Source organism: Narcine bancroftii, chromosome 11 (genome assembly GCF_036971445.1).
Source record: "Narcine bancroftii isolate sNarBan1 chromosome 11, sNarBan1.hap1, whole genome shotgun sequence".
Taxonomy (NCBI): domain Eukaryota; kingdom Metazoa; phylum Chordata; class Chondrichthyes; order Torpediniformes; family Narcinidae; genus Narcine; species Narcine bancroftii.
The window spans coordinates 734,685-759,084 of NC_091479.1; positions in this window are offsets into that span (position 1 = coordinate 734,685).

Below are 24,400 nucleotides of genomic sequence, written 5' to 3' on the forward strand. Positions count from 1 at the left end.
GGCAGGGAATCAGAGCCGGGGAATCTGAGGCGGGGAATCAGACGCGGGGAACCAGAGGCGGGGAAACAGAGGCAGGGAATCAGAGGTGGGGAATCAGAGGCGGGGAATCAGAGGCGGGGAATAAGAGGCGGGGAATCAGAAGCGGGGAATCAGAGGCAGGGAATCTGAGGCAAGGAATCTGAGACAGGGAATCTGAGGCAGGGAATCAGAGGCGGGGAATCTGAGGCGGGGAATCAGACGCGGGGAACCAGAGGCGGGGAAACAGAGGCAGGGAATCAGAGGTGGGGAATCAGAGGCGGGGAATCAGAGGCGGGGAATAAGAGGCGTGGAATCAGAAGCGGGGAATCAGAGGCAGGGAATCTGAGGCAAGGAATCTGAGACAGGGAATCTGAGGCAGGGAATCAGAGGCGGGGAATCTGAGGCGGGGAATCTGAGGCGGGGAATCTGAGGCGGGGAATCTGAGGCGGGGAATCAGAGGCGGGGAATCAGAGGCGGGGAATAAGAGGCGGGGAATCAAAGGCGGGGAATCAGAGGCAGGGAATCTGAGGCAGGGAATCTGAGGCAGAGAATCTGAGGCAGGGAATCAGAGGCGGGGAATCAGAGGAAGGGAATCAGAGGCAGGGAATCATAGGCAGGGAATCTGAGGCAGGGAATCTGATGCAGGGAATCAGAGCCTGGAAATCTGAGGCAGGGAATCAGAGGCGGGGAATCAGAGGCGGGGAATCCGAGGCGGGGAATAAGAGGCGGGGAATCAGAGGCGGGGAATCAGAGGCAGGGAATCTGAGGCAGGGAATCTGAGGCAGGGAATCTGAGGCAGGGAATCAGAGGCGGGGGATCAGAGGCAGGGAATCAGAGGCGGGGAATCAGAGGCGGGGAATCAGCGGGAGGAAAAGGGATGTGGGGAAAGAGAGGCAGAGAAAGAGGCGCGGAAATAGAGGCAGGGAAAGAGTGGCGGGGAATGAAAGGTGGGGAATCAGAGGCGGGGAAACAGGCGGGTAAACAGAGGCAGGTAAGCATAGGTGGATAAATAGAGGCGGGAAAAGAGGCGGGCAAAACATAGTGGTTGGAAGTTGTGTGTTTAAAATGAGGTACACAAAACAGATCAAACAGTGTTGTTGAAATTGAGGGACGGAAAGACAGGCACGGAAAGAATGGAGGGGAAAGAGTGGAGGCGAAAGAGAGGCGTCGAGACAGAGGTGGGGAATCAGAGGCGGGGAATCAGAGGCAGTGAAACAGGTGAATAAACAGAGGCGGGTAAACATAGGCGGAAGAATAGAGGCGGGGAAAGTGATGGGAGAAACATAGTGGTTGGAACTTGTGTGTTGAAAATGAGGTACACAGAACAGATCAAACAGAGTTGTTGAAATTGAGGGAGGGAAAGAGAGGCGCGGAAAGAGTGTAGGGGAAAAAGTGGAGGCGTAAGAGAGGCATACAGACAGAGGTGGGGAATCAGAGGCGGGGAATCAGAGGCGGGGAATCAGAGGCGGGCACTCAGTGGCAGGCAATCAGAGGTGGGGAATCAGAGGCGGGGAATAAGAGGCCTGGAATCAGATGTGGGGTATCAGAGGCGTGGAATCAGAGGCTGGGAATCAGAGGCGGGGAATCAGAGGCGGGGAAACAGAGGCGGGGAATCAGAGGCGGGGATTCAGAGGCGGGGATTCAGAGGCTGGGAATCAGTGGCTGGGAATCAGAGGCAGGGAATCAGAGGCAGGGAATCAGAGGCAGGGAATCAGAGGCAGGCAATCAGAGGCAGGCAATCAGAGGCAGGGAATCTGAGGTAGGGAATCAGAGGCAGGGAATCTGAGGCAGGGAATCTGAGGTAGGGAATCAGAGGCAGGGAATCTGAGGCAGGGAATCTGAGGCAGGGAATCTGAGGCGGGGAATCAGAGGTGGGGAATCAGAGGCATGGAATCAGAGGCAGGGAATCAGAGGCAGGGAATCAGATGAAGGGAATCAGATGAAGGGAATCCTAGGCAGGGAATCTGAGGCAGGGAATCTGAGGCGGGGCATCTGAGGCGGTGAATCTGAGGCGGGGAATCTGAGGCGGGGAATCTGAGTCAGGGAATCTGAGGCGGGGAATCTGAGGCGGGGAATCTGAGGCGGGGAATCTGAGGCAGGGAATCTGAGGCGGGGAATCTGAGGCATGGAATCTCACACAGGGAATCAGAGCCGGGGAATCTGAGGCGGGGAATCAGACGCGGGGAATCAGAGGCGTGGAAACAGAGGCAGGGAATCAGAGGCGGGGAATCAGAGGCGGGGAATCAGAGGCGGGGAATCAGAGGCAGGGAATCTGAGGCAAGGAATCTGAGGCAGGGAATCAGAGGCGGGTTATCAGAGGGGGCAAATGAGATGTGGGAAACTAGATGCAGAGAAAGAGGCACGGAAATAGAGGCAGGCAAAGAGAGGCAGGGTATAAGAGGCAGGGAATCAGAGGCGGGGAATCAGAGACACTGAAAGAGAGGCGTGGAATCAGAGGTGCGGAATCAGAGGCAGGGAATTAGAGGCAGGGAATCAGAGGCAGGGAATCAGAGGCAGGGAATCAGAGGAAGGGAATCAGATGCTGGGAATCAGAGGCAGGGAATCAGAGGAAGGCAATCAGAGGCAGGGAATATGAGGCAGGGAATCTGAGGCGGGGAATCTGAGGCGGAGAATCTGAGGCGGGGAATCTGAGATGGGGAATCTGCGGCGGGGAATCTGAGGCGGGGAATCTGAGGCGGGGAATCTGAGGCAGGGAATCTGAGGCGGGGAATCTCAGGCAGGGAATCTCAGGAAGGGAATCAGAGCCGGGAAATCTGAGGCGGGGAATCAGAGGCGGGGAATCAGAGGCGGGGAAATAGAGGCAGGGAATCAGAGGCGGGGAATCAACGGCGGGGAATCAGAGGCGGGGAATAAGAGGCGGGGAATCAGAGGCGGGGAATCAGAGGCAGGGAATCTGAGGCAGGGAATCTGAGGCAGGGAATCTGAGGCAGGGAATCTGAGGCAGGGAATCAGAGGCGGGGAATCAGAGGCAGGGAATCAGAGGCGGGGAATCAGAGGCAGGGAATCAGAGGCATGAAATCAGAGGCGGGTTATCAGAGGGGGCAAATGAGATGTGGGAAACTAGATGCAGAGAAAGAGGCACCGAAATAGAAGCAGGCAAAGAGAGGCAGGGTATCAGAGGCAGGGAATCAGAGGCGGGGAATCAGAGATATGGAAAGAGAGGCGTGGAATCAGAGGCTCGGAATCAGAGGCAGGGAATCAGAGGCAGGGAATCAGAGGCAGGGAATCAGAGGCAGGGAATCAGAGGCAGGGAATCAGAGGCAGGGAATCAGAGGCAGGCAATCAAAGGCAGTGAATCTGAGGAAGGGAATCTGAGGCGGGGAATCTGAGGCGGGGAATCTGAGGCGGGGAAACTAAGGCGGGGAATCTGAGGCGGGGAATCTGAGGCAGGGAATCTGAGGCGGGGAATCTGAGGTGGGGAATCTGATGCGGGAAATCTGAGGCGGGGAATCTGAGGCGGGGAATCTGAGGCGGGGAATCTGAGGCGGGGAATCTGAGGCGGGGTATCTGAGGCAGGGAATCTCAGGCAGGGAATCAGAGCCGGGGAATCTCAGGCGGGGAATCAGAGGCGGGGAATCAGAGGCGGGGAAACAGAGGCAGGGAATCAGAGGTGCGGAATCAGAGGTGGGGAATCAGAGACGGGGAATAAGAGGTGGGGAATCAAAGGCGGGGAATCAGAGGCAGGGAATCTGAGGCAGGGAATCTGAGGCAGGGAATCTGAGGCAGGGAATCAGAGGCGGGGAATCAGAGGCAGGGAATCAGAGGCGGGGAATCAGAGGCAGGGAATCTGAGGCAGTGAATCTGATGCAGGGAATCAGAGCCGGGGAATCTGAGGCAGGGAATCAGAGGTGGGGAATCAGAGGCGGGGAATCAGAGGTGGGGAATAAGAGGCGGGGAATCAGAGGCGGGGAATCAGAGGCAGGGAATCTGAGGCAGGGAATCTGAGGCAGGGAATCTGAGGCAGGGAATCAGAGGCGGGGAATCAGAGGCAGGGAATCAGAGGGGGGGAATCAGAGGCGGGGAATCAGGGGGAGGAAAAGAGATGTGGGGAAAGATAGGCAGAGAAAGAGGCGCGGAAATAGAGGCAGGGAAAGAGAGGCGGGGAATGAAAGGTGGGGAATCAGAAGCGGGGAAACAGGCGGGTAAACAGAGGCAGGTAAACATAGGTGGATAAATAGAGGCGGGGAAGGAGGCGGGCAAAACATAGTGGTTGAACTTGTGTGTTTAAAATGAGGTACACTAAACAGATCAAACAGTGTTGTTGAAATTGAGGGAGGGAAAGAGAGGCGCGGAAAGAGTGGAGGGGAAAGAGTGGAGTCGAAAGAGAGGCGTCGAGACAGAGGTGGGGAATCAGAGGCGGGGAATCAGAGGCGGTGAAACAGGTGGGTAAACAGAGGCGGGTAAACATAGGCGGAAAAATAGAGGCGGGGAAAGTGATGGGTGAAACATAGTGGTTGGAACTTGTGTGTTGAAAATGAGGTACACAGAACAGATCAAACAGAGTTGTTCAAATTGAGGGAGGGAAAGAGAGGCGCAGAAAGAGTGTAGGGGAAAAAGCGGAGGCGAAAGAGAGGCATACAGACAGAGGTGGGGAATCAGAGGCGGGGAATCAGAGGCGGGGAATCAGAGGCGGGCAATCAGTGGCAGTCAATCAGAGGTGGGGAATCAGAGGCGGGGAATAAGAGGCCTGGAATCAGAGGCGGGGAATCAGAGGCGTGGAATCAGAGGCGGGGAATCAGGTGCGGGGAATCAGAGGCGGGGAAACAGAGGCGGGGAATCAGAGGCGGGGATTCAGAGGCTGGGAATCAGAGGCGGGGAATCAGAGGCGGGGAATCAGAGGCGAGGAATCTGAGGCAGGGAATCTGAGGCGGGGAATCTGAGGCAGGGAATCTGAGGTGGGGAATCTGAGGCGGGGAATCTGCGGCGGGGAATCTGAGGCAGGGAATCTGAGGTGGGGATTCTGAGGCACGGAATCTCAGGCAGGGAATCAGAGCCGGGGAATCTGAGGCGGGGAATCAGACGCGGGGAACCAGAGGCGGGGAAACAGAGGCAGGGAATCAGAGGTGGGGAATCAGAGGCGGGGAATCAGAGGCGGGGAATAAGAGGCGGGGAATCAGAAGCGGGGAATCAGAGGCAGGGAATCTGAGGCAAGGAATCTGAGGCAGGGAATCTGAGGCAGGGAATCAGAGGCGGGGAATCAGAGGCGGGGAATCAGAGGCATGGAATCACAGGTGGGTTATCAGAGGGTGCAAATGAGATGTGGGAAACAAGATGCAGAGGAAGAGGCACGGAAATAGAGGCAGGCAAAGAGAGGCAGGGTATCAGAGGCAGGGAATCAGAGGCAGGGAATCAGAGACACAGAAAGAGAGGCGTGGAATCAGAGGTGCGGAATCAGAGGCAGGGAATCAGAGGCAGGGAATCAGAGGCAGGGAATCAGAGGCAGGGAATCAGAGGCAGGGAATCAGAGGCAGGGAATCAGAGGAAGGCAATTAGAGGCAGGGAATCTGAGGCAGTGAATATGAGGCGGGGAATCTGAGGCGGGGAATCTGAGGCGGGGAATCTGAGACGGGGAATCTGAGGCGGGGAATCTGAGGCGGGGAATCTGAGGCGGGGAATCTGAGGCAGGGAATCTGAGGCGGGGAATCTCAGGCAGGGAATCTCAGGCAGGGAATCAGAGCCGGGAAATCTGAGGCGGGGAATCAGAGGCGGGGAATCAGATGCGGGGAAACAGATGCAGGGAATCACAGGCGAGGAATCAGATGCGGGGAATCAGAGGCGGGGAATAAGAGGCGGGGAATCAGAGGCGGGGAATCAGAGGCAGGGAATCTGAGGCAGGGAATCTGAGGCAGGGAATCTGAAGCAGGGAATCTGAGGCAGGGATTCAGAGGCGGGGAATCAAAGGCAGGGAATCAGAGGCGGGGAATCAGAGGCGGGGAATCAGAGGCATGGAATCAGAGGCGGGTTATCAGAGTGGGCAAATGAGATGTGGGAAACTAGATGCAGAGAAAGAGGCACCGAAATAGAGGCAGGCAAAGAGAGGCAGGGTATCAGATGCAGGGAATCAGAGGCGGGGAATCAGAGATACGGAAAGAGAGGCGTGGAATCAGAGGCGCGGAATCAGAGGCAGGGAATGAGAGGCAGGGAATCAGAGGCAGGGAATCAGAGGCAGGGAATCAGAGGCAGGGAATCAGAGGCAGGGAATCAGAGGCAGGCAATCAGAGGCAGGGAATCTGAGGCGGGGAATCTGAGGCGGGGAATCTGAGGCGGGGAATCTGAGGCGGGGAATCTGAGGCGGGGAATCTGAGGCGGGGAATCAGAGGCGGGGAATCAGAGGCAGGGAATCTGAGGCAGGGAATCTGAGGCAGGGAATCTGAAGCAGGGAATCTGAGGCAGGGAATCAGAGGCGGGGAATCAAAGGCAGGGAATCAGAGGCGGGGAATCAGAGGCGGGGAATCAGAGGCGGGGAATCAGAGGCAGGGAATCTGAGGCAGGGAATCTGAGGCAGGGAATCTGAGGCGGGGATTCTGAGGCATGGAATCTCAGGCAGGGAATCAGAGCCGGGGAATCTGAGGCGGGGAATCAGACGCGGGGAACCAGAGGCGGGGAAACAGAGGCAGGGAATCAGAGGTGGGGAATCAGAGGCGGGGAATCAGAGGCGGGGAATAAGAGGCGGGGAATCAGAGGCATGGAATCAGAGGTGGGTTATCAGAGGGTGCAAATGAGATGTGGGAAACAAGATGCAGAGGAAGAGGCACGGAAATAGAGGCAGGCAAAGAGAGGCAGGGTATCAGAGGCAGGGAATCAGAGGCAGGGAATCAGAGACACAGAAAGAGAGGCGTGGAATCAGAGGTGCGGAATCAGAGGCAGGGAATCAGAGGCAGGGAATCAGAGGCAGGGAATCAGAGGCAGGGAATCAGAGGCAGGGAATCAGAGGCAGGGAATCAGAGGAAGGCAATTAGAGGCAGGGAATCTGAGGCAGTGAATATGAGGCGGGGAATCTGAGGCAGGGAATCTGAAGCAGGGAATCTGAGGCAGGGATTCAGAGGCGGGGAATCAAAGGCAGGGAATCAGAGGCGGGGAATCAGAGGCGGGGAATCAGAGGCATGGAATCAGAGGCGGGTTATCAGAGTGGGCAAATGAGATGTGGGAAACTAGATGCAGAGAAAGAGGCACCGAAATAGAGGCAGGCAAAGAGAGGCAGGGTATCAGATGCAGGGAATCAGAGGCGGGGAATCAGAGATACGGAAAGAGAGGCGCGGAATCAGAGGCAGGGAATGAGAGGCAGGGAATCAGAGGCAGGGAATCAGAGGCAGGGAATCAGAGGCAGGGAATCTGAGGCAGGGAATCTGAGGCAGGGAATCTGAGGCAGGGAATCTGAGGCAGGGAATCAGAGGCGGGGAATCAGAGGCGGGGAATCAGAGGCGGGGAATAAGAGGCGGGGAATCAAAGGCAGGGAATCAGAGGCAGGGAATCAGAGGCAGGGAATCAGAGGCAGGGAATCAGAGGCAGGCAATCAGAGGCAGGGAATCTGAGGCAGGGAATCTGAGGCAGGGAATCTGAGGCGGGGAATTTGAGGCGGTAAATCTGAGTCGGGGAATCTGAGGCACGGAATCTGAGGCAGTGAATCAGAGGCATGGAATCAGAGGCGGGTTATCAGAGGGGGCAAATGAGATGTGGGAAACTAGATGCAGAGAATGAGTCACGGAAATAGAGGCAGGCAAAGAGAGGCAGGGTATCAGAGGCAGGGAATCAGAGGCGTGGAATCAGAGACAAGGAAAGAGAGGCGTGGAATCAGAGGTGCGGAATCAGAGGCAGGGAATCAGAGGCAGGGAATCAGAGGCAGGGAATCAGAGGCAGGGAATCAGAGGCAGGGAAACAGAGGCAGGGAATCAGAGGCAGGCAATCAGAGGCAGGGAATCTGAGGCAGGAAATCTGAGGCAGGGAATCTGAGGCAGGGAATCTGAGGCAGGGAATCTGAGGCAGGGAATCAGAGGTGGGGAATCAGAGGCAGGGAATCAGAGGCAGGGAATCAGAGGGAGGGAATCAGATGAAGGGAATCAGATGAAGGGAAGCTGAGGCAGGGAATCTGAGGCAGGGAATCTGAGGCAGGGAATCTGAGGCGGGGAATCTGAGGCGGAGAAACTGAGGAGTGGAATCTGAGGCGGGGAATCTGAGGCGGGGAATCTGAGGCATGGAATCTCAGGCAGGGAATCAGAGGCGGGGAATCTGAGGTGGGGAATCAGACGTGGGGAATCAGAGGCGGGGAAACAGAGGCAGGGGATCTGAGGAAAGGAATCTGAGGCAGGGAATCTGAGGCAGGGAATCAGAGGCGGGGAATCAGAGGCGGGGAATCAGAGGCAGGGAATCAGAGGCAGGCAATCAGAGGCAGGAAATCAGAGGCAGGGAATCAGAGGCAGGGATTTAGAGGCAGGGAATCAGAGGCAGGGAATCAGAGGCAGGGAATCAGAGGCAGGGAATCAGAGGCAGGGAATCAGAGGCAGGGAATCAGAGGCAGGGAATCAGAGGCAGGCAATCAGAGGCAGGGAATCTGAGGCAGGGAATCTGAGGCGGGGAATCTGAGGCGGGGAATCTGAGGCGGGGAATCTGAGGCGGGGAATCTGAGGCGGGGAATCTGAGGCGGGGAATCTGAGGAGAGGAATCTGAGGCGGGGAATCTGAGACGGGGAATCTGAGGCGGGGAATCTGAGGCGGGGATTCTGAGGCGGGGTATCTGAGGCGGGGAATCTGAGGCGCGGAATCTGAGGTGGGGTATCTGAGGCAGGGAATCTCAGGCAGGGAATCAGAGCCGTCGAATCTGAGGCGGGGAATCAGAGGCGGGGATTCAGAGGCGGGGAAACAGAGGCGGGGAATCAGAGGCGGGGAATCAGAGGCGGGGAATCAGAGGCGGGGAATAAGAGGCGGGGAATCAAAGGCAGGGAATCAGAGGCAGGGAATCAGAGGCAGGGAATCAGAGGCAGGGAATCAGAGGCAGGCAATCAGAGGCAGGGAATCTGAGGCAGGGAATCAGAGGCAGGGAATCAGAGGCAGGGAATCAGAGGCAGGGAATCAGAGGCAGGGAATCAGAGGCAGGGAATCAGAGGCAGGCAATCAGAGGCAGGGAATCTGAGGCAGGGAATCTGAGGCGGGGAATCTGAGGCGGGGAATCTGAGGCGGGGAATCTGAGGCGGGGAATCTGAGGCGGGGAATCTGAGGTGGGGAATCTGAGGCGAGGAATCTGAGGCGGGGAATCTGAGGCGCGGAATCTGAGGCGGGGTATCTGAGGCAGGGAATCTCAGGCAGGGAATCAGAGCCGGGGAATCTGAGGCGGGGAATCAGAGGCGGGGAAACAGAGGCAGCGAATCAGAGGTGGGGAATCAGAGGTGGGGAATCAGAGGCGGGGAATAAGAGGCGGGGAATCAAAGGCGGGGAATCAGAGGCAGGGAATCTGAGGTAGGGAATCTGAGGCAGGGAATCAGAGGCAGGGAATCAGAGGCGGGGAATCAGAGGCAGGGAATCTGAGGCAGGTAATCTGATGCAGGGAATCAGAGCCGGGGAATCTGAGGCAGGGAATCAGAGGCGGGGAATCAGAGGCGGGGAATCAGAGGCGGGGAATAAGTGGCGGGGAATCAGAGGCGGGGAATCAGAGGCCGGGAATCTGAGGCAGGGAATCTGAGGCAGGGAATCTGAGGCAGGTTATCAGAGGCAGGGAATCAGAGGCAGGGAATCAGAGGCGGGGAATCAGAGGCGGGGAATCAGTGGGAGGAAAAGAGATGTGGAGAAAGAGAGGCAGAGAAAGAGGCGCGGAAATAGAGGCAGGGAAAGAGAGGCGGGGAATGGAAGGTGGGGAATCAGTGGCGGGGAATCAGAGGCGGGCTATCAGAGACACGGAAAGAGAAGCGTGGAATCAGAGGCGCGGAATCAGAGCCGGCGAATCTGAGCCGGGAAATAAGAGGCAGAGAAACAGAGGCGGTGAAACATTGGTGTGGAATCGGAGGCGGGGTATCAGTGGCAGGGAATCAGAGGCAGGGAATAAGAGGCAGGGAATCAGAGGCAGGGAATCAGAGGCAGGGAATCTGAGGCAGGGAATCAGAGGCGGGGAATCAGAGGCGGGGAATCAGAGGCGGGGAATCAGAGGCATGGAATCAGAGGCGGGTAATCAGAGGGGGCATATCAGATGTGGGAATCTTGATGCAGAGAAAGAGGCACGGAAATAGAGCCAGGCAAAGAGAGGCAGGGTATCTGAGGCAGGGAATCTGAGGCGGGGAATCAGAGACACGGAAAGAGAGGCGGGGAATCAGAGGCGCGGAATCAGAGGCAGGGAATCAGAGGCAGGGATTTAGAGGCAGGGAATCAGAGGCAGGGAATCAGAGGCAGGGAATCAGAGGCAGGGAATCAGAGGCAGGCAATCAGAGGGAGGGAATCAGAGGCAGGGAATCAGAGGCAGGCAATCAGAGGCAGGGAATCTGAGGCGGGGAATCTGAGGCGGGGAATCTGAGGCGGGGAATCTGAGGCGGGGAATCTGAGGCGGGGAATCTGAGGCGGGGAATCTGAGGCGGGGAATCTGAGGCGGGGAATCGGAGACGGGGAATCTGAGGCGGGGAATTTGAGGCTGGGTATCTGAGGCAGGGAATCTCAGGCAGGGAATCAGAGCCGGGGAATCTGAGGCGGGGAATCAGAGGCGGGGATTCAGAGGCGGGGAAACAGAGGCAGGGAATCAGAGGCGGGGAATCAGAGGCGGGGAATCAGAGGTGGGGAATAAGAGGCGGGGAATCAAAGGCGGGGAATCAGAGGCAGGGAATCTGAGGCAGGGAATCTGAGGCAGGGAATCTGAGGCAGGGAATCAGAGGCGGGGAATCAGAGGCAGGGAATCAGAGGCGGGGAATCAGAGGCAGGGAATCTGAGGCAGGGAATCTGATGCAGGGAATCAGAGCCGGGGAATCTGAGGCAGGGAATAAGAGGCGGGGAATCAGAGGCGGGGAATCGGAGGTGGGAAATAAGAGGCGGGGAATCAGAGGCGGGGAATCAGAGGCCGGGAATCTGAGGCAGTGAATCTGAGGCAGGGAATCTGAGGCAGGGAATCAGAGGCGGGGAATCAGAGGCAGGGAATCAGAGGCGGGGAATCAGAGGCGGGGAATCAGCGGGAGGAAAAGAGATGTGGGGAAAGAGAGGCAGAGAAAGAGGCGCGGAAATAGAGGCAGGGAAAGAGAGGCAGGGAATGAAAGGTGGGGAATCAGAGGCGGGGAAACAGGCGGGTAAACAGAGGCAGGTAAAAATAGGTGGATAAATAGAGGCGGGGAAAGAGGCGGGCAAAACATAGTGGTTGGAAGTTGTGTGTTTAAAATGAGGTACACTAAACAGATCAAACAGTGTTGTTGAAATTGAGGGAGGGAAAGACAGGCACGGAAAGAGTGGAGGGGAAAGAGTGGAGGCGAAAGAGAGGCGTCGAGTCAGAGGTGGGGAATCAGAGGCGGGGAATCAGAGGCGGTGAAACAGGTGGGTAAACAGAGGCGGGTAAACATAGGCGGAAAAATAGAGGCGGGGAAAGTGATGGGTGAAACATAGTGGTTGGAACTTGTGTGTTGAAAATGAGGTACACAGAACAGATCAAACAGAGTTGTTCAAATTGAGGGAGGGAAAGAGAGGCGCGGAAAGAGTGTAGGGGAAAAAGCGGAGGCGAAAGAGAGGCATACAGACAGAGGTGGGGAATAAGAGGCGGGGAATCAGAGGCGGGGAATCAGAGGCGGGGAATAAGAGGCGGGGAATCAGAAGCGGGAAATCAGAGGCAGGGAATCTGAGGCAAGGAATCTGAGGCAGGGAATCTGAGGCAGGGAATCAGAGGCGGGGAATCAGAGGCGGGGAATCAGAGGCATGGAATCAGAGGTGGTTTATCAGAGGGTGCAAATGAGATGTGGGAAACTAGATGCAGAGGAAGAGGCACGGAAATAGAGGCAGGCAAAGAGAGGCAGGGTATCAGAGGCAGGGAATCAGAGGCAGGGAATCAGAGACACGGAAAGAGAGGCGTGGAATCAGAGGTGCGGAATCAGAGGCAGGGAATCAGAGGCAGGGAATCAGAGGCAGGGAATCAGAGGCAGGGAATCAGAGGCAGGGAATCAGAGGCAGGGAATCAGAGGAAGGCAATCAGAGGCAGGGAATCTGAGGCAGGGAATATGAGGCGGGGAATCTGAGGCAGGGAATCTGAGGCGGGGAATGTGAGACGGGGATTCTGAGGCGGGGAATCTGAGGCGGGGAATCTGAGGCGGAGAATCTGAGGCAGGAAATCTGAGGCGGGGAATCTAAGGCAGGGAATCTCAGGCAGGGAATCAGAGACGGGAATTCTGAGGCAGGGAATCACAGGCGGGGAATCAGAGGCGGGGAAACAGAGGCAGGGTATCAGAGGCGGGGAATCAGAGGCGGGGAATCAGAGGCGGGGAATAAGAGGCGGGGAATCAGAGGCGGGGAATCAGAGGCAGGGAATCTGAGGCAGGGAATCTGAGGCAGGGAATCTGAGGCGGGGAATCTGAGGCAGGGAAACTGAGGCGGGGAATCTGAGGCGGGGAATCTGCGGCGGGGAATCTGAGGCAGGGAATCTGAGGCGGGGATTCTGAGGCATGGAATCTCAGGCAGGGAATCAGAGCCGGGGAATCTGAGGCGGGGAATCAGACGCGGGGAACCAGAGGCGGGGAAACAGAGGCAGGGAATCAGAGGTGGGGAATCAGAGGCGGGGAATCAGAGGCGGGGAATAAGAGGCGGGGAATCAGAAGCGGGGAATCAGAGGCAGGGAATCTGAGGCAAGGAATCTGAGGCAGGGAATCTGAGGCAGGGAATCAGAGGCGGGGAATCAGAGGCGTGGAATCAGAGGCATGGAATCAGAGGTGGTTTATCAGAGGGTGCAAATGAGATGTGGGAAACTAGATGCAGAGGAAGAGGCACGGAAATAGAGGCAGGCAAAGAGAGGCAGGGTATCAGAGGGAGGGAATCAGAGGCAGGGAATCAGAGACACGGAAAGAGAGGCGTGGAATCAGAGGTGCGGAATCAGAGGCAGGGAATCAGAGGCAGGGAATCAGAGGCAGGGAATCAGAGGCAGGGAATCAGAGGCAGGGAATCAGAGGCAGGGAATCAGAGGAAGGCAATCAGAGGCAGGGAATCTGAGGCAGGGAATATGAGGCGGGGAATCTGAGGCGGGGAATCTGAGGCGGGGAATCTGAGACGGGGAATCTGAGGCGGGGAATCTGAGGCGGGGAATCTGAGGCGGAGAATCTGAGGCAGGGAATCTGAGGCGGGGAATCTCAGGCAGGGAATCTCAGGCAGGGAATCAGAGCCGGGAATTCTGAGGCGGGGAATCAGAGGCGGGGAATCAGAGGCGGGGAAACAGAGGCAGGGAATCAGAGGCGGGGAATCAGAGGCGGGGAATCAGTGGCGGGGAATAAGAGGCGGGGAATCAGAGGCGGGGAATCAGAGGCAGGGAATCTGTGGCAGGGAATCTGAGGCAGGGAATCTGAGACATGGAATCTGAGGCAGGGAATCAGAGGCGGGGAATCAAAGGCAGGGAATCAGAGGCGGGGAATCAGAGGCGGGGAATCAGAGGCATGGAATCAGAGGCGGGTTATCAGAGTGGGCAAATGAGATGTGGGAAACTAGATGCAGAGAAAGAGGCACCGAAATAGAGGCAGGCAAAGAGTGGCAGGGTATCAGATGCAGGGAATCAGAGGGGGGAATCAGAGATACGGAAAGAGAGGCGTGGAATCAGAGGCGCGGAATTAGAGGCAGGGAATCAGAGGCAGGGAATCAGAGGCAGGGAATCAGAGGCAGGGAATCAGAGGCAGGGAATCTGAGGCAGGGAATCTGAGGCGGGGAATCTGAAGCGGGGAATCTGAGGAGGGGAATCTGAGGCGGGGAATCTGAGGCGGGGAATCTGAGGTGGGGAATCTGAGGCGGGGAATCTGAGGCGGGGAATCTAAGGCAGGGAATCTGAGGCGGGGACTCTGAGGTGGGGAATCTGAGGCGGGGAATCTGAGGCGGGGAATCTGAGGCGGGGAATCTGAGGCGGGGAATCTGAGGTGGGGTATCTGAAGCAGGGAATCTCAGGCAGGGTATCTGAGCCGGGGAATATGAGGCGGGGAAACAGAGGCGGGGAATCAGAGGCGGGGAAACAGAGTCAGGGAATCAGAGGCGGGGAATCAGAGGCGGGGAATCAGAGGCGGGGAATAAGAGGCGGGGAATCAAAGGCGGGGAATCAGAGGCAGGGAATCTGAGGCAGGGAATCTGAGGCAGAGAATCTGAGGCAGGGAATCAGAGGCGGGGAATCAGAGGCAGGGAATCAGAGGCGGGGAATCAGAGGCAGGGAATCTGAGGCAGGGAATCTGATGCAGGGAATCAGAGCCTGGGAATCTGAGGCAGGGAATCAGAGGCGGGGAATCAGAGGCGTGGAATCCGAGGCGGGGAATAAGAGGCGGGGAATCAGATGCGGGGAATCAGAGGCAGGGAATCTGAGGCAGGGATACTGAGGCAGGGAATCTGAGGCAGGGAATCAGAGGCCTGGAATCAGAGGCGGGGAATCAGAGGCGTGGAATCAGAGGCGGGGAATCAGGTGCGGGGAATCAGAGGCGGGGAAACAGAGGCGGGGAATCAGAGGCGGGGATTCAGAGGCGGGGATTCAGAGGCTGGGAATCAGAGGCGGGGAATCAGAGGCGGGGAATCAGAGGCGGGGAATCTGAGGCAGGGAATCTGAGGCAGGGAATCTGAGGCAGGGAATCTGAGGCAGGAAATCTGAGACAGGGAATCAGAGGCGGGGAATTTGAGGCGGTAAATCTGAGTCGGGGTATCTGAGGCAGGGAATCTGAGGCAGTGAATCAGAGGCATGGAATCAGAGGCGGGTTATCAGAGGGGGAAAATGAGATTTGGGAACCTAGATGCAGTGAAAGAGGCACGGAAATAGAGGCAGGCAAAGAGAGGCAAGGTATCAGAGGCAGGGAATCAGAGGCGGGGAATCAGAGACAAGGAAAGAGAGTCGTGGAATCAGAGGTGCGGAATCAGAGGCAGGGAATCAGAGGCAGGGAATCAGAGGCAGGGAATCAGAGGCGGGGAATCAGAGGCAGGGAATCAGAGGCAGGGTAACAGAGGCAGGGAATCAGATGAAGGGAATCAGATGAAGGGAATCTGAGGCAGGGAATCTGAGGCAGGGAATCTGAGGCAGGGAATCTGAGGCGAGGAATCTGAGGCAGGGAATCTGAGGCGGGGAATCTGAGGCGGGGAATCTGAGGCAGGGAATCTGAGGCAGGGAATCTGAGGCGGGGAATCTGCGGCGGGGAATCTGAGGCAGGGAATCTGAGGCGGGGATTCTGAGGCATGGAATCTCAGGCAGGGAATCAGAGCCGGGGAATCTGAGGCGGGGAATCAGACGCGGGGAACCAGAGGCGGGGAAACAGAGGCAGGGAATCAGAGGTGGGGAATCAGAGGCGGGGAATCAGAGGCGGGGAATAAGAGGCGTGGAATCAGAAGCGGGGAATCAGAGGCAGGGAATCTGAGGCAAGGAATCTGAGGCAGGGAATCTGAGGCAGGGAATCAGAGGCGGGGAATCAGAGGCGGGGAATCAGAGGCATGGAATCAGAGGTGGGTTATCAGAGGGTGCAAATGAGATGTGGGAAACTAGATGCAGAGGAAGAGGCACGGAAATAGAGGCAGGCAAAGAGAGGCAGGGTATCAGAGGCAGGGAATCAGAGGCAGGGAATCAGAGACACGGAAAGAGAGGCGTGGAATCAGAGGTGCGGAATCAGAGGCAGGGAATCAGAGGCAGGGAATCAGAGGCAGGGAATCAGAGGCAGGGAATCAGAGGCAGGGAATCAGAGGCAGGGAATCAGAGGAAGGCAATCAGAGGCAGGGAATCTGAGGCAGGGAATCAGAGGTGGGGAATCAGAGGCGGGGAATCAGAGGCATGGAATCAGAGGTGGGTTATCAGAGGGTGCAAATGAGATGTGGGAATCTAGATGCAGAGGAAGAGGCAAGGAAATAGAGGCAGGCAAAGAGAGGCAGGGTATCAGAGGCAGGGAATCAGAGGCAGGGAATCAGAGACACGGAAAGAGAGGCGTGGAATCAGAGGTGCGGAATCAGAGGCAGGGAATCAGAGGCAGGGAATCAGAGGCAGGGAATCAGAGGCAGGGAATCAGAGGCAGGGAATCAGAGGCAGGGAATCAGAGGAAGGCAATCAGAGGCAGGGAATCTGAGGCAGGGAATATGAGGCGGGGAATCTGAGGCGGGGAATCTGAGGCGGGGGATCTGAGACGGGGAATCTGAGGCGGGGAATCTGAGGCGGGGAATCTGAGGCGGAGAATCTGAGGCAGGGAATCTGAGGCGGGGAATCTCAGGCAGGGAATCTCAGGCAGGGAATCAGAGCCGGGAATCAGAGGCGGGGAATCAGAGGTGTGGAATAAGAGGCGGGGAATCAGAGGCGGGGAATCAGAGGCAGGGAATCTGAGGCAGGGAATCTGAGGAAGGGAATCTGAGGCAGGGAATCAGACGCGGGGAATCAGAGCTGGGGAATCTGAGGGAGGGAATCAGACGCCGGGAATCAGAGGCGGGGAATCAGAGGCGTGGAATAAGAGGCGGGGAATCAGAGGCGGGGAATCAGAGGCAGGGAATCTGAGGCAGGGAATCTGAGGAAGGGAATCTGAGGCAGGGAATCAGACGCGGGGAATCAGAGGCAGGGAATCAGAGGCGGGGAATCAGAGGCGGGGAAACAGAGGCATGGAATCAGAGGCGGGTTATCAGAGGGGGCAAATGAGATGTGGGAAACTAGATGCAGAGAAAGAGGCACCGAAATAGAGGCAGGCAAAGAGAGGCAGGGTATCAGAGGCAGGGAATTAGAGGCGGGGAATCAGAGATACGGAAAGAGAGGCGTGGAATCAGAGGCGCGGAATCAGAGGCAGGGAATCAGAGGCAGGGAATCAGAGGCAGGGAATCAGAGGCAGGAAATCAGAGACAGGGAATCAGAGGCAGGCAATCAGAGGCAGGGAATCTGAGGCAGGGAATCTGTGGCATGGAATCTGAGGCGGGGAATCTGAGGCGGGGAATCTGAGGCGGGGAATCTGAGGCGGGGAATCTGAGGATGGGAATCTGAGGCGGGGAATCTGAGGCGGGGAATCTGAGGAGGGGAATCTGAGTCGGGAAATCTGAGGCGGGGAATCTGAGGCGGGGAATCTGAGGCGGGGAAACTGAGGCGGGGAATCAGAGGCGGGGAATCTGAGGTGGGGAATCAGACGTGGGGAATCAGAGGCGGGGAAACAGAGGCAGGGAATCTGAGGAAAGGAATCTGAGGCAGGGAATCTGAGGCAGGGAATCAGAGGCGGGGAATCAGAAGCGGGGAATCAGAGGCAGGGAATCAGAGGCAGGCAATCAGAGGCAGGAAATCAGAGGCAGGGAATCAGAGGCAGGGATTTAGAGGCAGGGAATCAGAGGCAGGGAATCAGAGGCAGGGAATCAGAGGCAGGGAATCAGAGGCAGGGAATCAGAGGCAGGGAATCAGAGGCAGGGAATCAGAGGCAGGCAATCAGAGGCAGGGAATCTGAGGCAGGGAATCTGAGGCGGGGAATCTGAGGCGGGGAATCTGAGGCGCGGAATCTGAGGCGGGGAATCTGAGGCGGGGAATCTGAGGCGGGGAATCTGAGGAGAGGAATCTGAGGTGGGGAATCTGAGACGGGGAATCTGAGGCGGGGAATCTGAGGCGGGGATTCTGAGGCGGGGTATCTGAGGCGGGGAATCTGAGGCGCGGAATCTGAGGTGGGGTATCTGAGGCAGGGTATCTCAGGCAGGGAATCAGAGCCGGGGAATCTGAGGCGGGGAATCAGAGGCGGGGATTCAGAGGCGGGGAAACAGAGGCAGGGAATCAGAGGCGGGGAATCAGAGGCGGGGAATCAGAGGCGGGGAATAAGAGGCGGGGATTCAAAGGCAGGGAATCAGAGGCAGGGAATCAGAGGCAGGGAGTCAGAGGCAGGGAATCAGAGGCAGGCAATCAGAGGCAGGGAATCTGAGGCAGGGAATCAGAGGCAGGGAATCAGAGGCAGGGAATCAGAGGCAGGGAATCAGAGGCAGGGAATCAGAGGCAGGCAATCAGAGGCAGGGAATCTGAGGCAGGGAATCTGAGGCGGGGAATCTGAGGCGGGGAATCTGAGGCGGGGAATCTGAGGCGGGGAATCTGAGGCGGGGAATCTGAGGTGGGGAATCTGAGGCGAGGAATCTGAGGCGGGGAATCTGAGACGGGGAATCTGAGGCGGGGAATCTGAGGCGGGGATTCTGAGGCGGGGTATCTGAGGCGGGGAATCTGAGGCGCGGAATCTGAGGCGGGGTATCTGAGGCAGGGAATCTCAGGCAGGGAATCAGAGCCAGGGAATCTGAGGCGGGGAATCAGAGGCGGGGATTCAGAGGCGGGGAATCAGAGGCGGGGAATCAGAGGCGGGGAATAAGAGGCGGGGAATCAAAGGCGGGGAATCAGAGGCAGGGAATCTGAGGTAGGGAATCTGAGGCAGGGAATCTTAGGCAGGGAATCAGAGGCAGGGAATCAGAGGCAGGGAATCAGAGGCAGGGAATCAGAGGCGGGGAATCAGAGGCGGGGAATCAGTGGGAGGAAAAGAGATGTGGAGAAAGAGAGGCAGAGAAAGAGGCGCGGAAATAGAGGCAGGGAAAGAGAGGCGGGGAATGGAAGGTGGGGATTCAGAGGCGGGGAATCAGAGGCGGGCTATCAGAGACACGGAAAGAGAAGCGTGGAATCAGAGGCGCGGAATCAGAGCCGGCGAATCTGAGCCGGGAAATAAGAGGCAGAGCAACAGAGGCGGTGAAACATTGGTGTGGAATCGGAGGCGGGGTATCAGTGGCAGGGAATCAGAGGCAGGGAATAAGAGGCAGGGAATCAGAGGCAGGGAATAAGAGGCAGGGAATCAGAGGCAGGGAATCAGAGGCAGGGAATCAGAGGCAGGGAATCAGAGGCAGGGAATCAAAGGCGGGGATTCAGAAGCAGGAAATCTGAGGCAGGGAATCTGAGGCAGGGAATCTGAGGCAGGAATCAGAGGCGGGGAATCAGAGGCAGGGAATCAGAGGCGGGGAATCAGAGGCAGGGAATCTGAGGCAGGGTATCTGATGCAGGGAATCAGAGCCGGGGAATCTGAGGCAGGGAATCAGACACGGGGAATCAGAGGCGGGGAATCAGAGGCAGGGAATAAGAGGCGGGGAATCAGAGGCGGGGAATCAGAGGCAGGGAATCTGAGGCAGGGAATCTGAGGCAGGGAATCTGAGGCAGGGAATCAGAGGCGGGGAATCAGAGGCAGGGAATCAGAGGCGGGGAATCAGAGGCGGGAAATCAGCGGGAGGAAAAGCGTTGTGGGGAAAGAGAGGCAGAAAAAGAGGCGCGGAAATAGAGGCAGGGAAAGAGAGGCGGGGAATGAAAGGTGGGGAATCAGAGGTGGGGAAACAGGCGGGTAAACAGAGGCAGGTAAACATAGGTGGATAAATAGCGGCGGGGAAAGAGGCGGGCAAAACATAGTGGTTGGAACTTGTGTGTTTAAAATCAGGTACACAAAACAGATCAAACAGTGTTGTTGAAATTGAGGGAGGGAAAGACAGGCACGGAAAGAGTGGAGTGGAAAGAGTGGAGGCGAAAGAGAGGCGTCGAGACAGAGGTGGGGAATCAGAGGCGGGGAATCAGAGGCGGTGAAACAGGTGGGTAAACAGAGGCGGGTAAACATAGGCGGAAAAATAGAGGCGGGGAAAGTGATGGGTGAAACATAGTGGTTGGAACTTGTGTGTTGAAAATGAGGTACACAGAACAGATCAAACAGAGTTGTTGAAATTGAGGGAGGGAAAGAGAGGCGCGGAAAGAGTGTAGGGGAAAAAGCGGAGGCGAAAGAGAGGCATACAGACAGAGGTGGGGAATCAGAGGCGGGGAAACAGAGGCGGGGAATCAGAGGTGGGCAATCAGCGGCAGGCAATCAGAGGTGGGGAATCAGAGGCGGGGAATAAGAGGCCTGGAATCAGAGGCGGGGAATCAGAGGCGTGGAATCAGAGGCGGGGAATCAGTGGTGGGGAATCAGAGGCGGGGAAACAGAGGCGGGGAATCAGAGGCGGGGATTCAGAGGCGGGGATTCAGAGTCTGGGAATCAGAGGCGGGGAATCAGAGGCGGGGAATCAGAGGCGGGGAATCAGAGACAGGGAATCTGAGGCAGGGAATCTGAGGCAGGGAATCTGAGGCAGGGAATCTGAGGCAGGGAATCTGAGGCGGGGAATTTGAGGCGGTAAATCTGAGTCGGGGAATCTGAGGCACGGAATCTGAGGCAGTGAATCAGAGGCATGGAATCAGAGGCGGGTTATCAGAGGGGGCAAATGAGATGTGGGAAACAAGATGCAGAGAATGAGTCACGGAAATAGAGGCAGGCAAAGAGAGGCAGGGTATCAGAGGCAGGGAATCAGAGGCGTGGAATCAGAGACAAGGAAAGAGAGGCGTGGAATCAGAGGTGCGGAATCAGAGGCCGGGAATCAGAGGCAGGGAATCAGAGGCAGGGAATCAGAGGCAGGGAATCAGAGGCAGGGAAACAGAGGCAGGGAATCAGAGGCAGGCAATCAGAGGCAGGGAATCTGAGGCTGGATATCTGAGGCAGGGAATCTGAGGCAGGGAATCTGAGGCAGGGAATCTGAGGCGGGGAATCAGAGGTGGGGAATCAGAGGCAGGGAATCAGAGGCAGGGAATCAGAGGGAGGGAATCAGATGAAGGGAATCAGATGAAGGGAAGCTGAGGCAGTGAATCTGAGGCAGGGAATCTGAGGCAGGGAATCTGAGGCGGGGAATCTGAGGCGGAGAAACTGAGGAGGGGAATCTGAGGCGGGGAATCTGAGGCGGGGAATCTGAGGCAGGGAATCTGAGGCGGGGAATCTGAGGCATGGAATCTCAGGCAGGGAATCAGAGGCGGGGAATCTGAGGTGGGGTATCAGACGTGGGGAATCAGAGGCGGGGAAACAGAGGCAGGGAATCTGAGGAAAGGAATCTGAGGCAGGGAATCTGAGGCAGGGAATCAGAGGCGGGGAATCAGAGGCGGGGAATCAGAGGCGGGGAATCAGAGGCATGGAATCAGAGGCGGGTAATCAGAGGGGGCAAATCAGATGTGGGAATCTTGATGCAGAGAAAGAGGCACGGAAATAGAGGCAGGCAAAGAGAGGCAGGGTATCTGAGGCAGGGAATCTGAGGCGGGGAATCAGAGACACGGAAAGAGAGGCGGGGAATCAGAGGTGCGGAATCAGAGGCAGGGAATCAGAGGCAGGGATTTAGAGGCAGGGAATCAGAGTCAGGGAATCAGAGGCAGGGAATCAGAGGCAGGGAATCAGAGGCAGGCAATCAGAGGGTGGGAATCAGAGGCAGGGAATCAGAGGCAGGCAATCAGAGGCAGGGAATCTGAGGCGGGGAATCTGAGGTGGGGAATCTGAGGTGGGGAATCTGAGGCGGGGAATCTGAGGCGGGGAATCTGAGGCGGGGAATCTGAGGCGGGGAATCTGAGACGGGGAATCTGAGGCGGGGAATTTGAGGCTGGGTATCTGAGGCAGGGAATCTCAGGCAGGGAATCAGAGCCGGGGAATCTGAGGCGGGGAATCAGAGGCGGGGATTCAGAGGCGGGGAAACAGAGGCAGGGAATCAGAGGCGGGGAATCAGAGGCGGGGAATCAGAGGTGGGGAATAAGAGGCGGGGAATCAAAGGTGGGGAATCAGAGGCAGGGAATCTGAGGCAGGGAATCTAAGGCAGGGAATCTGAGGCAGGGAATCAGAGGCGGGGAATCAGAGGCAGGGAATCAGAGGCGGGGATTCAGAGGCAGGGAATCTGAGGCAGGGAATCTGATGCAGGGAATCAGAGCCGGGGAATCTGAGGCAGGGAATCAGAGGCGGGGAATCAGAGGCGGGGAATCGGAGGCGGGAAATAAGAGGCGGGGAATCAGAGGCGGGGAATCAGAGGCGGGGAATCTGAGGCAGTGAATCTGAGGCAGCGAATCTGAGGCAGGGAATCAGAGGCGGGGAATCAGAGGCAGGGAATCAGAGGCGGGGAATCAGAGGCGGGGAATCAGCGGGAGGAAAAGAGATGTGGGGAAAGAGAGGCAGAGAAAGAGGCGCGGAAATAGAGGCAGGGAAAGAGAGGCGGGGAATGAAAGGTGGGGAATCAGAGGCGGGGAAACAGGCGGGTAAACAGAGGCAGGTAAAAATAGGTGGATAAATTGAGGCGGGGAAAGAGGCGGGCAAAACATAGTGGTTGGAAGTTGTGTGTTTAAAATGAGGTACACTAAACAGATCAAACAGTGTTGTTGAAATTGAGGGAGGGAAAGACAGGCACGGAAAGAGTGGAGGGGAAAGAGTGGAGGCGAAAGAGAGGCGTCGAGACAGAGGTGGGGAATCAGAGGCGGGGAATCAGAGGCGGTGAAACAGGTGGGTAAACAGAGGCGGGTAATCATAGGCGGAAAAATAGAGGCGGGGAAAGTGATGGGTGAAACATAGTGGTTGGAACTTGTGTGTTGAAAATGAGGTACACAGAACAGATCAAACAGAGTTGTTCAAATTGAGGGAGGGAAAGAGAGGCGCGGAAAGAGTGTAGGGGAAAAAGCGGAGGCGAAAGAGAGGCATACAGACAGAGGTGGGGAATCAGAGGCGGGGAATCAGAGGCGGGGAATCAGAGGCGGGCAATCAGTGGCAGGCAATCAGAGGTGGGGAATCAGAGGCGGGGAATAAGAGGCCTGGAATCAGAGGCGGGGAATCAGAGGCGTGGAATCAGAGGCGGGGAATCAGGTGCGGGGAATCAGAGGCGGGGAAACAGAGGCGGGGAATCAGAGGCGGGGATTCAGAGGCGGGGAATCGGAGGCAGGGAATCTGAGGCAGGGAATCTGAGGCAGGGAATCTGAGGCAGGAAATCTGAGACAGGGAATCTGAGGCGGGGAATCTGAGGCGGTAAATCTGAGTCGGGGTATCTGAGGCAGGGAATCTGAGGCAGTGAATCAGAGGCATGGAATCAGAGGCGGGTTATCAGAGGGGGCAAATGAGATTTGGGAACCTAGATGCAGAGAAAGAGGCACGGAAATAGAGGCAGGCAAAGAGAGGCAGGGTATCAGAGGCAGGGAATCAGAGGCGGGGAATCAGAGACAAGGAAAGAGAGTCGTGGAATCAGAGGTGCGGAATCAGAGGCAGGGAATCAGAGGCAGGGAATCAGAGGCAGGGAATCAGAGGCAGGCAATCAGAGGCAGGGAATCAGAGGCAGGGAATCAGAGGCGGGGAATCAGAGGCAGGGAATCAGAGGCAGGGTAACAGAGGCAGGGAATCAGATGAAGGGAATCAGATGAAGGGAATCTGAGGCAGGGAATCTGAGGCAGGTAATCTGAGGCAGGGAATCTGAGGCGAGGAATCTGAGGCAGGGAATCTGAGGCGGGGAATCTGAGGCGGGGAATCTGAGGCAGGGAATCTGAGGTGGGGAATCTGAGGCGGGGAATCTGCGGCGGGGAATCTGAGGCAGGGAATCTGAAGCGGGGATTCTGAGGCATGGAATCTCAGGCAGGGAATCAGAGCCGGGGAATCTGAGGCGGGGAATCAGACGCGGGGAACCAGAGGCGGGGAAACAGAGGCAGGGAATCAGAGGTGGGGAATCAGAGGCGGGGAATCAGAGGCGGGGAATAAGAGGCGGGGAATCAGAAGCGGGGAATCAGAGGCAGGGAATCTGAGGCAAGGAATCTGAGGCAGGGAATCTGAGGCAGGGAATCAGAGGCGGGGAATCAGAGGCGGGGAATCAGAGCCATGGAATCAGAGGTGGGTTATCAGAGGGTGCAAATGAGATGTGGGAAACTAGATGCAGAGGAAGAGGCACGGAAATAGAGGCAGGCAAAGAGAGGCAGGGTATCAGAGGCAGGGAATCAGAGGCAGGGAATCAGAGGCGGGGAATCAGAGGCGGGGAATCAGAGGCGGGGAATAAGAGGCGGGGAATCAGAGGCGGGGAATCAGAGGCAGGGAATCTGAGGCAGGGAATCTGAGGCAGGGAATCTGAGGCAGGGAATCTGAGGCAGGGAATCAGAGGCGGGGAATCAAAGGCAGGGAATAAGAGGCGGGGAATCAGAGGCGGGGAATCAGAGGCAGGGAATCTGAGGCAGGGAATCTGATGCAGGGAATCAGAGCCTGGGAATCTGAGGCAGGGAATCAGAGGCGGGGAATCAGAGGCGGGGAATCCGAGGCGGGGAATAAGAGGCGGGGAATCAGAGGCGGGGTATCAGAGGCAGGGAATCTGAGGCAGGGATACTGAGGCAGGGAATCTGAGGCAGGGAATCAGAGGCCTGGAATCAGAGGCGGGGAATCAGAGGCGTGGAATCA